Raw genomic sequence first — 13,434 nt, 5'->3', positions numbered from 1 at the left:
CTCGGCTCGGCTCGGCTCGGCACGGCTTGGACGGGTTCGGTTCTCCCCTCCTCTGCACCCCGCCTCGCTCCCAGCCCACCCGAGGCCACGAGGACACGGGCGATGCCACACACCAGCCCAGAAGCGGCAGCCCCGCCCCGTGACCCTTCCTCCGCGCGCTTCCCCTCGCCACCCACCCGCAACAGGCCCTGACCAGAGACACGATAGGCCGGCTCACCTACACGGACACAGGGATACCCACGGAGACACAGGGACAGACACAGACTGAGGGATGTCTGCACAGACGGCCAGAACGCAGAGCCCCAGAGACAGACTCTCCAACCCGCTGTCCCCCCCACCCCCCCAGACCCTCCACACCCCCAGCTCCCAGGACAGACGCGGTGACCCTGACCGGCATGGGGACAGGGACCGGGTCGGAGACACGGGTGCACGCAACGCTCACACACCCACTCACACGCACAGGAACACACACACGCACGCACACACCCGCGCACACACGCACTCGGACAAGACACCACCCACCCAGGAGGCTGCGGTGGCCTGGCACCTGTCCCGGGAGGGAGGGCCGGCGTGCTTGGGCAGGGCTTTGGCCTAGGTGGCGGCGCCCTGGAGCTGCCGGAGGAGCCCGGGGAGCCCGAGGACCTGCCGGTGAGGTGTCAGCAGTCCCGTTCGGCTCCCTTTCCTGCCCAGCACCCGGTCTGGCCTGGGGGCCTGCCAGGGATTCTTTCATGGGTCTAGTCTTCTGGTGTGGGGTGTGGGGTGTGGGGTGTGGGGTGTGGGGTGTGGCGTGGGGCCGGGGGCGGGGCGGGGGCCTCTCTTGGCCCGGTGTGCGGCGCCTCCGGTCTTTCTCGGAGCGAGACAGCCCCGCGCTTGCCGTGGCTGCTCCCGGGAGACGCAGGGTGGAGCCGAGTGCCCAAGGCGCCGGGAGCCCACGCGGGTCGGCCATCTGGCGTCCTGGGCACCTCGGCCCGGGCGCGGGGCCCCAGGGGCGAAGGGGAGGTGGTCGGTGAGAAGGAAGGGAATGCCCTTCCGGCCTGAGCGGAGCCCAGGCCCGGTGGAGAGAAGGGGCAGGGTGGGCCCAGGTCGCGGGGGCGCCGGGAGGGGTGGGGCGGTGGGGCGGGCTGCCGGTGGGCTTTGGAGCTGGGGGCAGCCCGAGGGCCTCGCTAGGGGATCCAGGGCCCAGGGCCCGGGCCCGGGCGCACAGGCCCGAGGAGAGGTTGCCCGAGCCCGGGGTCGAGGCCCGCTCCTGCCTCCTGTCCCCCACAACCCCGGCCCCGGCCCGCCCCTCCCCGCCCTCCTCCCACAGCCCGTCGGCCCCCACCCCCTCCCCGCGTCCATGGCCGTGGTCCTCACCCCGGTCCCCCTTTCCCTGCCTCTGGCCCCCGAGCCCCCTCCAACACTGCCTCTCCCTGCCAGCAGCCCCCCAAGGTCGGCTGAGGCGCGGCTGGGCCTCGTGGCGTGGAGGCGGAAAGGCTGGGTTGTGGCCGGCCGCCCGTGCAGCGGGCCGCCCTTTTGGGGCCAGGGGCCCGCGATGCTGGGGCTGGGGTGGCCAGGGGTCGGGGGGTCAGGGGCCCGAGGTGACCGGGCTCAGGGGCTGCGGCGTTCAGGGACTGCTGGGAGGCCGCCGCGTTGGCGGCCAAGCGAGTGGGAGGGAGGCCGAAGGGGGAGAGAAAAGAGGAAGGCCAAACAAGACAAGCGTTTGGGGGCGAAAGAAAAAGCCTACAGCACCCGGTATTCCCAGGCGGTCTCCCATCCAAGTACTAACCAGGCCCGACCCTGCTTAGCTTCCGAGATCAGACGAGATCGGGCGCGTTCAGGGTGGTATGGCCGTAGACGCCTGCCGCCGCAGCTGGCCGCCCCAAGAGCCTGCTGCGCGCTTCGCGGGCCCCGGCGCGCGCCGCGGCTCACCCCTCCGCCTGTCCTTGTCCTGGCGCCTGCCTCCCCGCCCGCCCGCCCGCCCAGGGGCCCAGACGCCTGCGGGCCCCGGGGCCTCGCCAAAGTCCCTCCGGGCACTCTCCCATCCCGGGACTCCCCAGCCCCTCCGCCCCGTGCCTCTGCAGGTGGCAAGGGGCTGTGTCCTCGGGCCCGCGCGCGGTGAGCACAGCGCCCCCCAGCGCCCACCCAGCGCCCTAGGCCTGGCCCAGCTGGCCACCTGGCCTTCCCTCCTCTCCTCTCCTCTCCTCTGCTCTCCTCTCCTCTCCTCTCCTCTGCTCTCTTATGCTCTCCTCTCCTCTGCTCTCCTCTGCTCTCCTCTACTCTCCTCCAGTCAGCTCTGCTCGGCTCGGCTCGGCTCGGCTCGGCTCGGCTCTGCTCGGCTCGGCTGGGCACGGCTTGGACGGGTTCGGTTCTCCCCTCCTCTGCACCCCGCCTCGCTCCCAGCCCACCCGAGGCCACGAGGACACGGGCGATGCCACACACCCGCCCAGAAGCGGCAGCCCCGCCCCGTGACCCTTCCTCCGCGCGCTTCCCCTCGCCACCCACCCGCAACAGGCCCTGACCAGAGACACGATAGGCCGGCTCACCTACACGGACACAGGGATACCCACGGAGACACAGGGACAGACACAGACTGAGGGATGTCTGCACAGACGGCCAGAACGCAGAGCCCCAGAGACAGACTCTCCAACCCGCAGTCCCCCCCACCCCCCCAGACCCTCCACACCCCCAGCTCCCAGGACAGACGCGGTGACCCTGACCGGCATGGGGACAGGGACCGGGTCGGAGACACGGGTGCACGCAACGCTCACACACCCACTCACACGCACAGGAACACACACACGCACGCACACACCCGCGCACACACGCACTCGGACAAGACACCACCCACCCAGGAGGCTTTGGTGGCCTGGCACCTGTCCCGGGAGGGAGGGCCGGCGTGCTTGGGCAGGGCTTTGGCCTAGGTGGCGGCGCCCTGGAGCTGCCGGAGGAGCCCGGGGAGCCCGAGGACCTGCCGGTGAGGTGTCAGCAGTCCCGTTCGGCTCCCTTTCCTGCCCAGCACCCGGTCTGGCCTGGGGGCCTGCCAGGGATTCTTTCATGGGTCTAGTCTTCTGGTGTGGGGTGTGGGGTGTGGGGTGTGGGGTGTGGGGTGTGGCGTGGGGCCGGGGGCGGGGCGGGGGCCTCTCTTGGCCCGGTGTGCGGCGCCTCCGGTCTTTCTCGGAGCGAGACAGCCCCGCGCTTGCCGTGGCTGCTCCCGGGAGACGCAGGGTGGAGCCGAGTGCCCAAGGCGCCGGGAGCCCACGAGGGTCGGCCATCTGGCGTCCTGGGCACCTCGGCCCGGGCGCGGGGCCCCAGGGGCGAAGGGGAGGTGGTCGGTGAGAAGGAAGGGAATGCCCTTCCGGCCTGAGCGGAGCCCAGGCCCGGTGGAGAGAAGGGGCAGGGTGGGCCCAGGTCGCGGGGGCGCCGGGAGGGGTGGGGCGGTGGGGCGGGCTGCCGGTGGGCTTTGGAGCTGTGGGCAGCCCGAGGGCCTCGCTAGGGGATCCAGGGCCCAGGGCCCGGGCCCGGGCGCACAGGCCCGAGGAGAGGTTGCCCGAGCCCGGGGTCGAGGCCCGCTCCTGCCTCCTGTCCCTCACAACCCCGGCCCCGGCCCGCCCCTCCCCGCCCTCCTCCCACAGCCCGTCGGCCCCCACCCCCTCCCCGCGTCCATGGCCGTGGTCCTCACCCCGGTCCCCCTTTCCCTGCCTCTGGCCCCTGAGCCCCCTCCAACACTGCCTCTCCCTCCCAGCAGCCCCCCAAGGTAGGCTGAGGCGCGGCTGGGCCTCGTGGCGTGGAGGCGGAAAGGCTGGGTTGTGGCCGGCCGCCCGTGCAGCGGGCCGCCCTTTTGGGGCCAGGGGCCCGCGATGCTGGGGCTGGGGTGGCCAGGGGTCGGGGGGTCAGGGGCCCGAGGTGACCGGGCTCCGGGGCTGCGGCGTTCAGGGCCTGCTGGGAGGCCGCCGCGTTGGCGGCCAAGCGAGTGGGAGGGAGGCCGAAGGGGGAGAGAAAAGAGGAAGGCCAAACAAGACAAGCGTTTGGGGGCGAAAGAAAAAGCCTACAGCACCCGGTATTCCCAGGCGGTCTCCCATCCAAGTACTAACCAGGCCCGACCCTGCTTAGCTTCCGAGATCAGACGAGATCGGGCGCGTTCAGGGTGCTATGGCCGTAGACGCCTGCCGCCGCAGCTGGCCGCCCCAAGAGCCTGCTGCGCGCTTCGCGGGCCCCGGCGCGCGCCGCGGCTCACCCCTCCGCCTGTCCTTGTCCTGGCGCCTGCCTCCCCGCCCGCCCGCCCGCCCAGGGGCCCAGACGCCTGCGGGCCCCGGGGCCTCGCCAAAGTCCCTCCGGGCACTCTCCCATCCCGGGACTCCCCAGCCTCTCCGCCCCGTGCCTCTGCAGGTGGCAAGGGGCTGTGTCCTCGGGCCCGCGCGCGGTGAGCACAGCGCCCCCCAGCGCCCACCCAGCGCCCTAGGCCTGGCCCAGCTGGCCACCTGGCCTTCCCTCCTCTCCTCTCCTCTCCTCTGCTCTCCTCTCCTCTCCTCTCCTCTGCTCTCTTATGCTCTCCTCTCCTCTGCTCTCCTCTGCTCTCCTCTACTCTCCTCCAGTCAGCTCTGCTCTGCTCGGCTCGGCTCGGCTCGGCTCGGCTCGGCTCGGCACGGCTTGGACGGGTTCGGTTCTCCCCTCCTCTGCACCCCGCCTCGCTCCCAGCCCACCCGAGGCCACGAGGACACGGGCGATGCCACACACCAGCCCAGAAGCGGCAGCCCCGCCCCGTGACCCTTCCTCCGCGCGCTTCCCCTCGCCACCCACCCGCAACAGGCCCTGACCAGAGACACGATAGGCCGGCTCACCTACACGGACACAGGGATACCCACGGAGACACAGGGACAGACACAGACTGAGGGATGTCTGCACAGACGGCCAGAACGCAGAGCCCCAGAGACAGACTCTCCAACCCGCAGTCCCCCCCACCCCCCCAGACCCTCCACACCCCCAGCTCCCAGGACAGACGCGGTGACCCTGACCGGCATGGGGACAGGGACCGGGTCGGAGACACGGGTGCACGCAACGCTCACACACCCACTCACACGCACAGGAACACACACACGCACGCACACACCCGCGCACACACGCACTCGGACAAGACACCACCCACCCAGGAGGCTGCGGTGGCCTGGCACCTGTCCCGGGAGGGAGGGCCGGCGTGCTTGGGCAGGGCTTTGGCCTAGGTGGCGGCGCCCTGGAGCTGCCGGAGGAGCCCGGGGAGCCCGAGGACCTGCCGGTGAGGTGTCAGCAGTCCCGTTCGGCTCCCTTTCCTGCCCAGCACCCGGTCTGGCCTGGGGGCCTGCCAGGGATTCTTTCATGGGTCTAGTCTTCTGGTGTGGGGTGTGGGGTGTGGGGTGGGGGGTGGGGGTGTGGCGTGGGGCCGGGGGCGGGGCGGGGGCCTCTCTTGGCCCGGTGTGCGGCGCCTCCGGTCTTTCTCGGAGCGAGACAGCCCCGCGCTTGCCGTGGCTGCTCCCGGGAGACGCAGGGTGGAGCCGAGTGCCCAAGGCGCCGGGAGCCCACGCGGGTCGGCCATCTGGCGTCCTGGGCACCTCGGCCCGGGCGCGGGGCCCCAGGGGCGAAGGGGAGGTGGTCGGTGAGAAGGAAGGGAATGCCCTTCCGGCCTGAGCGGAGCCCAGGCCCGGTGGAGAGAAGGGGCAGGGTGGGCCCAGGTCGCGGGGGCGCCGGGAGGGGTGGGGCGGTGGGGCGGGCTGCCGGTGGGCTTTGGAGCTGGGGGCAGCCCGAGGGCCTCGCTAGGGGATCCAGGGCCCAGGGCCCGGGCCCGGGCGCACAGGCCCGAGGAGAGGTTGCCCGAGCCCGGGGTCGAGGCCCGCTCCTGCCTCCTGTCCCCCACAACCCCGGCCCCGGCCCGCCCCTCCCCGCCCTCCTCCCACAGCCCGTCGGCCCCCACCCCCTCCCCGCGTCCATGGCCGTGGTCCTCACCCCGGTCCCCCTTTCCCTGCCTCTGGCCCCCGAGCCCCCTCCAACACTGCCTCTCCCTGCCAGCAGCCCCCCAAGGTCGGCTGAGGCGCGGCTGGGCCTCGTGGCGTGGAGGCGGAAAGGCTGGGTTGTGGCCGGCCGCCCGTGCAGCGGGCCGCCCTTTTGGGGCCAGGGGCCCGCGATGCTGGGGCTGGGGTGGCCAGGGGTCGGGGGGTCAGGGGCCCGAGGTGACCGGGCTCCGGGGCTGCGGCGTTCAGGGACTGCTGGGAGGCCGCCGCGTTGGCGGCCAAGCGAGTGGGAGGGAGGCCGAAGGGGGAGAGAAAAGAGGAAGGCCAAACAAGACAAGCGTTTGGGGGCGAAAGAAAAAGCCTACAGCACCCGGTATTCCCAGGCGGTCTCCCATCCAAGTACTAACCAGGCCCGACCCTGCTTAGCTTCCGAGATCAGACGAGATCGGGCGCGTTCAGGGTGGTATGGCCTTAGACGCCTGCCGCCGCAGCTGGCCGCCCCAAGAGCCTGCTGCGCGCTTCGCGGGCCCCGGCGCGCGCCGCGGCTCACCCCTCCGCCTGTCCTTGTCCTGGCGCCTGCCTCCCCGCCCGCCCGCCCGCCCAGGGGCCCAGACGCCTGCGGGCCCCGGGGCCTCGCCAAAGTCCCTCCGGGCACTCTCCCCTCCCCGGGCTCCCCAGCCCCTCCGCCCCGTGCCTCTGCAGGTGTCAAGGGGCTGTGTCCTCCGGCCCGCGCGCGGTGAGCACAGCGCCCCCCAGCGCCCACCCAGCGCCCTAGGCCTGGCCCAGCTGGCCACCTGGCCTTCCCTCCTCTCCTCTCCTCTCCTCTGCTCTCCTCTCCTCTCCTCTCCTCTGCTCTCTTATGCTCTCCTCTCCTCTGCTCTCCTCTGCTCTCCTCTACTCTCCTCCAGTCAGCTCTGCTCGGCTCGGCTCGGCTCGGCTCGGCTCGGCTCTGCTCGGCTCGGCTGGGCACGGCTTGGACGGGTTCGGTTCTCCCCTCCTCTGCACCCCGCCTCGCTCCCAGCCCACCCGAGGCCACGAGGACACGGGCGATGCCACACACCCGCCCAGAAGCGGCAGCCCCGCCCCGTGACCCTTCCTCCGCGCGCTTCCCCTCGCCACCCACCCGCAACAGGCCCTGACCAGAGACACGATAGGCCGGCTCACCTACACGGACACAGGGATACCCACGGAGACACAGGGACAGACACAGACTGAGGGATGTCTGCACAGACGGCCAGAACGCAGAGCCCCAGAGACAGACTCTCCAACCCGCAGTCCCCCCCACCCCCCCAGACCCTCCACACCCCCAGCTCCCAGGACAGACGCGGTGACCCTGACCGGCATGGGGACAGGGACCGGGTCGGAGACACGGGTGCACGCAACGCTCACACACCCCACTCACACGCACAGGAACACACACACGCACGCACACACCCGCGCACACACGCACTCGGACAAGACACCACCCACCCAGGAGGCTGCGGTGGCCTGGCACCTGTCCCGGGAGGGAGGGCCGGCGTGCTTGGGCAGGGCTTTGGCCTAGGTGGCGGCGCCCTGGAGCTGCCGGAGGAGCCCGGGGAGCCCGAGGACCTGCCGGTGAGGTGTCAGCAGTCCCGTTCGGCTCCCTTTCCTGCCCAGCACCCGGTCTGGCCTGGGGGCCTGCCAGGGATTCTTTCATGGGTCTAGTCTTCTGGTGTGGGGTGTGGGGTGTGGGGTGTGGGGTGTGGCGTGGGGCCGGGGGCGGGGCGGGGGCCTCTCTTGGCCCGGTGTGCGGCGCCTCCGGTCTTTCTCGGAGCGAGACAGCCCCGCGCTTGCCGTGGCTGCTCCCGGGAGACGCAGGGTGGAGCCGAGTGCCCAAGGCGCCGGGAGCCCACGAGCGTCGGCCATCTGGCGTCCTGGGCACCTCGGCCCGGGCGCGGGGCCCCAGGGGCGAAGGGGAGGTGGTCGGTGAGAAGGAAGGGAATGCCCTTCCGGCCTGAGCGGAGCCCAGGCCCGGTGGAGAGAAGGGGCAGGGTGGGCCCAGGTCGCGGGGGCGCCGGGAGGGGTGGGGCGGTGGGGCGGGCTGCCGGTGGGCTTTGGAGCTGGGGGCAGCCCGAGGGCCTCGCTAGGGGATCCAGGGCCCAGGGCCCGGGCCCGGGCGCACAGGCCCGAGGAGAGGTTGCCCGAGCCCGGGGTCGAGGCCCGCTCCTGCCTCCTGTCCCTCACAACCCCGGCCCCGGCCCGCCCCTCCCCGCCCTCCTCCCACAGCCCGTCGGCCCCCCCCCCCCCCCCCGCGTCCATGGCCGTGGTCCTCACCCCGGTCCCCCTTTCCCTGCCTCTGGCCCCTGAGCCCCCTCCAACACTGCCTCTCCCTCCCAGCAGCCCCCCAAGGTAGGCTGAGGCGCGGCTGGGCCTCGTGGCGTGGAGGCGGAAAGGCTGGGTTGTGGCCGGCCGCCCGTGCAGCGGGCCGCCCTTTTGGGGCCAGGGGCCCGCGATGCTGGGGCTGGGGTGGCCAGGGGTCGGGGGGTCAGGGGCCCGAGGTGACCGGGCTCCGGGGCTGCGGCGTTCAGGGCCTGCTGGGAGGCCGCCGCGTTGGCGGCCAAGCGAGTGGGAGGGAGGCCGAAGGGGGAGAGAAAAGAGGAAGGCCAAACAAGACAAGCGTTTGGGGGCGAAAGAAAAAGCCTACAGCACCCGGTATTCCCAGGCGGTCTCCCATCCAAGTACTAACCAGGCCCGACCCTGCTTAGCTTCCGAGATCAGACGAGATCGGGCGCGTTCAGGGTGCTATGGCCGTAGACGCCTGCCGCCGCAGCTGGCCGCCCCAAGAGCCTGCTGCGCGCTTCGCGGGCCCCGGCGCGCGCCGCGGCTCACCCCTCCGCCTGTCCTTGTCCTGGCGCCTGCCTCCCCGCCCGCCCGCCCGCCCAGGGGCCCAGACGCCTGCGGGCCCCGGGGCCTCGCCAAAGTCCCTCCGGGCACTCTCCCATCCCGGGACTCCCCAGCCTCTCCGCCCCGTGCCTCTGCAGGTGGCAAGGGGCTGTGTCCTCGGGCCCCGCGCGCGGTGAGCACAGCGCCCCCCAGCGCCCACCCAGCGCCCTAGGCCTGGCCCAGCTGGCCACCTGGCCTTCCCTCCTCTCCTCTCCTCTCCTCTGCTCTCCTCTCCTCTCCTCTCCTCTGCTCTCTTATGCTCTCCTCTCCTCTGCTCTCCTCTGCTCTCCTCTACTCTCCTCCAGTCAGCTCTGCTCTGCTCGGCTCGGCTCGGCTCGGCTCGGCTCGGCTCGGCACGGCTTGGACGGGTTCGGTTCTCCCCTCCTCTGCACCCCGCCTCGCTCCCAGCCCACCCGAGGCCACGAGGACACGGGCGATGCCACACACCAGCCCAGAAGCGGCAGCCCCGCCCCGTGACCCTTCCTCCGCGCGCTTCCCCTCGCCACCCACCCGCAACAGGCCCTGACCAGAGACACGATAGGCCGGCTCACCTACACGGACACAGGGATACCCACGGAGACACAGGGACAGACACAGACTGAGGGATGTCTGCACAGACGGCCAGAACGCAGAGCCCCAGAGACAGACTCTCCAACCCGCAGTCCCCCCCACCCCCCCAGACCCTCCACACCCCCAGCTCCCAGGACAGACGCGGTGACCCTGACCGGCATGGGGACAGGGACCGGGTCGGAGACACGGGTGCACGCAACGCTCACACACCCACTCACACGCACAGGAACACACACACGCACGCACACACCCGCGCACACACGCACTCGGACAAGACACCACCCACCCAGGAGGCTGCGGTGGCCTGGCACCTGTCCCGGGAGGGAGGGCCGGCGTGCTTGGGCAGGGCTTTGGCCTAGGTGGCGGCGCCCTGGAGCTGCCGGAGGAGCCCGGGGAGCCCGAGGACCTGCCGGTGAGGTGTCAGCAGTCCCGTTCGGCTCCCTTTCCTGCCCAGCACCCGGTCTGGCCTGGGGGCCTGCCAGGGATTCTTTCATGGGTCTAGTCTTCTGGTGTGGGGTGTGGGGTGTGGGGTGTGGGGTGGGGGTGTGGCGTGGGGCCGGGGGCGGGGCGGGGGCCTCTCTTGGCCCGGTGTGCGGCGCCTCCGGTCTTTCTCGGAGCGAGACAGCCCCGCGCTTGCCGTGGCTGCTCCCGGGAGACGCAGGGTGGAGCCGAGTGCCCAAGGCGCCGGGAGCCCACGCGGGTCGGCCATCTGGCGTCCTGGGCACCTCGGCCCGGGCGCGGGGCCCCAGGGGCGAAGGGGAGGTGGTCGGTGAGAAGGAAGGGAATGCCCTTCCGGCCTGAGCGGAGCCCAGGCCCGGTGGAGAGAAGGGGCAGGGTGGGCCCAGGTCGCGGGGGCGCCGGGAGGGGTGGGGCGGTGGGGCGGGCTGCCGGTGGGCTTTGGAGCTGGGGGCAGCCCGAGGGCCTCGCTAGGGGATCCAGGGCCCAGGGCCCGGGCCCGGGCGCACAGGCCCGAGGAGAGGTTGCCCGAGCCCGGGGTCGAGGCCCGCTCCTGCCTCCTGTCCCCCACAACCCCGGCCCCGGCCCGCCCCTCCCCGCCCTCCTCCCACAGCCCGTCGGCCCCCACCCCCTCCCCGCGTCCATGGCCGTGGTCCTCACCCCGGTCCCCCTTTCCCTGCCTCTGGCCCCCGAGCCCCCTCCAACACTGCCTCTCCCTGCCAGCAGCCCCCCAAGGTCGGCTGAGGCGCGGCTGGGCCTCGTGGCGTGGAGGCGGAAAGGCTGGGTTGTGGCCGGCCGCCCGTGCAGCGGGCCGCCCTTTTGGGGCCAGGGGCCCGCGATGCTGGGGCTGGGGTGGCCAGGGGTCGGGGGGTCAGGGGCCCGAGGTGACCGGGCTCCGGGGCTGCGGCGTTCAGGGACTGCTGGGAGGCCGCCGCGTTGGCGGCCAAGCGAGTGGGAGGGAGGCCGAAGGGGGAGAGAAAAGAGGAAGGCCAAACAAGACAAGCGTTTGGGGGCGAAAGAAAAAGCCTACAGCACCCGGTATTCCCAGGCGGTCTCCCATCCAAGTACTAACCAGGCCCGACCCTGCTTAGCTTCCGAGATCAGACGAGATCGGGCGCGTTCAGGGTGGTATGGCCTTAGACGCCTGCCGCCGCAGCTGGCCGCCCCAAGAGCCTGCTGCGCGCTTCGCGGGCCCCGGCGCGCGCCGCGGCTCACCCCTCCGCCTGTCCTTGTCCTGGCGCCTGCCTCCCCGCCCGCCCGCCCGCCCAGGGGCCCAGACGCCTGCGGGCCCCGGGGCCTCGCCAAAGTCCCTCCGGGCACTCTCCCATCCCGGGACTCCCCAGCCCCTCCGCCCCGTGCCTCTGCAGGTGTCAAGGGGCTGTGTCCTCCGGCCCGCGCGCGGTGAGCACAGCGCCCCCCAGCGCCCACCCAGCGCCCTAGGCCTGGCCCAGCTGGCCACCTGGCCTTCCCTCCTCTCCTCTCCTCTCCTCTGCTCTCCTCTCCTCTCCTCTCCTCTGCTCTCTTATGCTCTCCTCTCCTCTGCTCTCCTCTGCTCTCCTCTACTCTCCTCCAGTCAGCTCTGCTCGGCTCGGCTCGGCTCGGCTCGGCTCGGCTCTGCTCGGCTCGGCTGGGCACGGCTTGGACGGGTTCGGTTCTCCCCTCCTCTGCACCCCGCCTCGCTCCCAGCCCACCCGAGGCCACGAGGACACGGGCGATGCCACACACCCGCCCAGAAGCGGCAGCCCCGCCCCGTGACCCTTCCTCCGCGCGCTTCCCCTCGCCACCCACCCGCAACAGGCCCTGACCAGAGACACGATAGGCCGGCTCACCTACACGGACACAGGGATACCCACGGAGACACAGGGACAGACACAGACTGAGGGATGTCTGCACAGACGGCCAGAACGCAGAGCCCCAGAGACAGACTCTCCAACCCGCAGTCCCCCCCACCCCCCCAGACCCTCCACACCCCCAGCTCCCAGGACAGACGCGGTGACCCTGACCGGCATGGGGACAGGGACCGGGTCGGAGACACGGGTGCACGCAACGCTCACACACCCACTCACACGCACAGGAACACACACACGCACGCACACACCCGCGCACACACGCACTCGGACAAGACACCACCCACCCAGGAGGCTGCGGTGGCCTGGCACCTGTCCCGGGAGGGAGGGCCGGCGTGCTTGGGCAGGGCTTTGGCCTAGGTGGCGGCGCCCTGGAGCTGCCGGAGGAGCCCGGGGAGCCCGAGGACCTGCCGGTGAGGTGTCAGCAGTCCCGTTCGGCTCCCTTTCCTGCCCAGCACCCGGTCTGGCCTGGGGGCCTGCCAGGGATTCTTTCATGGGTCTAGTCTTCTGGTGTGGGGTGTGGGGTGTGGGGTGTGGGGTGTGGCGTGGGGCCGGGGGCGGGGCGGGGGCCTCTCTTGGCCCGGTGTGCGGCGCCTCCGGTCTTTCTCGGAGCGAGACAGCCCCGCGCTTGCCGTGGCTGCTCCCGGGAGACGCAGGGTGGAGCCGAGTGCCCAAGGCGCCGGGAGCCCACGAGCGTCGGCCATCTGGCGTCCTGGGCACCTCGGCCCGGGCGCGGGGCCCCAGGGGCGAAGGGGAGGTGGTCGGTGAGAAGGAAGGGAATGCCCTTCCGGCCTGAGCGGAGCCCAGGCCCGGTGGAGAGAAGGGGCAGGGTGGGCCCAGGTCGCGGGGGCGCCGGGAGGGGTGGGGCGGTGGGGCGGGCTGCCGGTGGGCTTTGGAGCTGGGGGCAGCCCGAGGGCCTCGCTAGGGGATCCAGGGCCCAGGGCCCGGGCCCGGGCGCACAGGCCCGAGGAGAGGTTGCCCGAGCTCGGGGTCGAGGCCCGCTCCTGCCTCCTGTCCCCCCACAACCCCGGCCCCGGCCCGCCCCTCCCCGCCCTCCTCCCACAGCCCGTCGGCCCCCACCCCCTCCCCGCGTCCATGGCCGTGGTCCTCACCCCGGTCCCCCTTTCCCTGCCTCTGGCCCCCGAGCCCCCTCCAACACTGCCTCTCCCTGCCAGCAGCCCCCCAAGGTCGGCTGAGGCGCGGCTGGGCCTCGTGGCGTGGAGGCGGAAAGGCTGGGTTGTGGCCGGCCGCCCGTGCAGCGGGCCGCCCTTTTGGGGCCAGGGGCCCGCGATGCTGGGGCTGGGGTGGCCAGGGGTCGGGGGGTCAGGGGCCCGAGGTGACCGGGCTCAGGGGCTGCGGCGTTCAGGGACTGCTGGGAGGCCGCCGCGTTGGCGGCCAAGCGAGTGGGAGGGAGGCCGAAGGGGGAGAGAAAAGAGGAAGGCCAAACAAGACAAGCGTTTGGGGGCGAAAGAAAAAGCCTACAGCACCCGGTATTCCCAGGCGGTCTCCCATCCAAGTACTAACCAGGCCCGACCCTGCTTAGCTTCCGAGATCAGACGAGATCGGGCGCGTTCAGGGTGGTATGGCCGTAGACGCCTGCCGCCGCAGCTGGCCGCCCCAAGAGCCTGCTGCGCGCTTCGCGGGCCCCGGCGCGCGCCGCGGCTCACCCCTCCGCCTGTCCTTGTCCTGGCGCCTGCCTC

The 13,434-nt window shown here is 72.4% G+C and overlaps 6 non-coding genes across 6 annotated transcripts; all 6 read right to left on the bottom strand.

The window, feature by feature from the left end:
• Positions 1-1,716: 1,716 nt before the first annotated feature.
• LOC122901335 lies at positions 1,717-1,835 on the bottom strand. Its single transcript, XR_006383436.1, has one exon. It is a non-coding gene; the product is annotated as a 5S ribosomal RNA (ribosomal RNA).
• A 2,186-nt stretch (positions 1,836-4,021) lies between these two features.
• On the bottom strand, positions 4,022-4,140 carry LOC122901268. Its single transcript, XR_006383399.1, has one exon. It is a non-coding gene; the product is annotated as a 5S ribosomal RNA (ribosomal RNA).
• Positions 4,141-6,315: 2,175 nt separating this feature from the next.
• LOC122901280 lies at positions 6,316-6,434 on the bottom strand. Its single transcript, XR_006383410.1, has one exon. It is a non-coding gene; the product is annotated as a 5S ribosomal RNA (ribosomal RNA).
• Positions 6,435-8,615: 2,181 nt separating this feature from the next.
• On the bottom strand, positions 8,616-8,734 carry LOC122901267. Its single transcript, XR_006383398.1, has one exon. It is a non-coding gene; the product is annotated as a 5S ribosomal RNA (ribosomal RNA).
• Positions 8,735-10,910: 2,176 nt separating this feature from the next.
• Positions 10,911-11,029, bottom strand: LOC122901279. Its single transcript, XR_006383409.1, has one exon. It is a non-coding gene; the product is annotated as a 5S ribosomal RNA (ribosomal RNA).
• Positions 11,030-13,209: 2,180 nt separating this feature from the next.
• LOC122901328 lies at positions 13,210-13,328 on the bottom strand. The gene has a single exon (XR_006383435.1). It is a non-coding gene; the product is annotated as a 5S ribosomal RNA (ribosomal RNA).
• Positions 13,329-13,434: the final 106 nt, after the last annotated feature.

The sequence above is a fragment of the Neovison vison genome, chromosome 2, assembly GCF_020171115.1.
Source record: "Neovison vison isolate M4711 chromosome 2, ASM_NN_V1, whole genome shotgun sequence".
In the NCBI taxonomy this organism is placed as follows: Eukaryota; Metazoa; Chordata; class Mammalia; order Carnivora; family Mustelidae; genus Neogale; species Neogale vison.
This window is presented reverse-complemented; position numbering and strand designations above follow the sequence as displayed.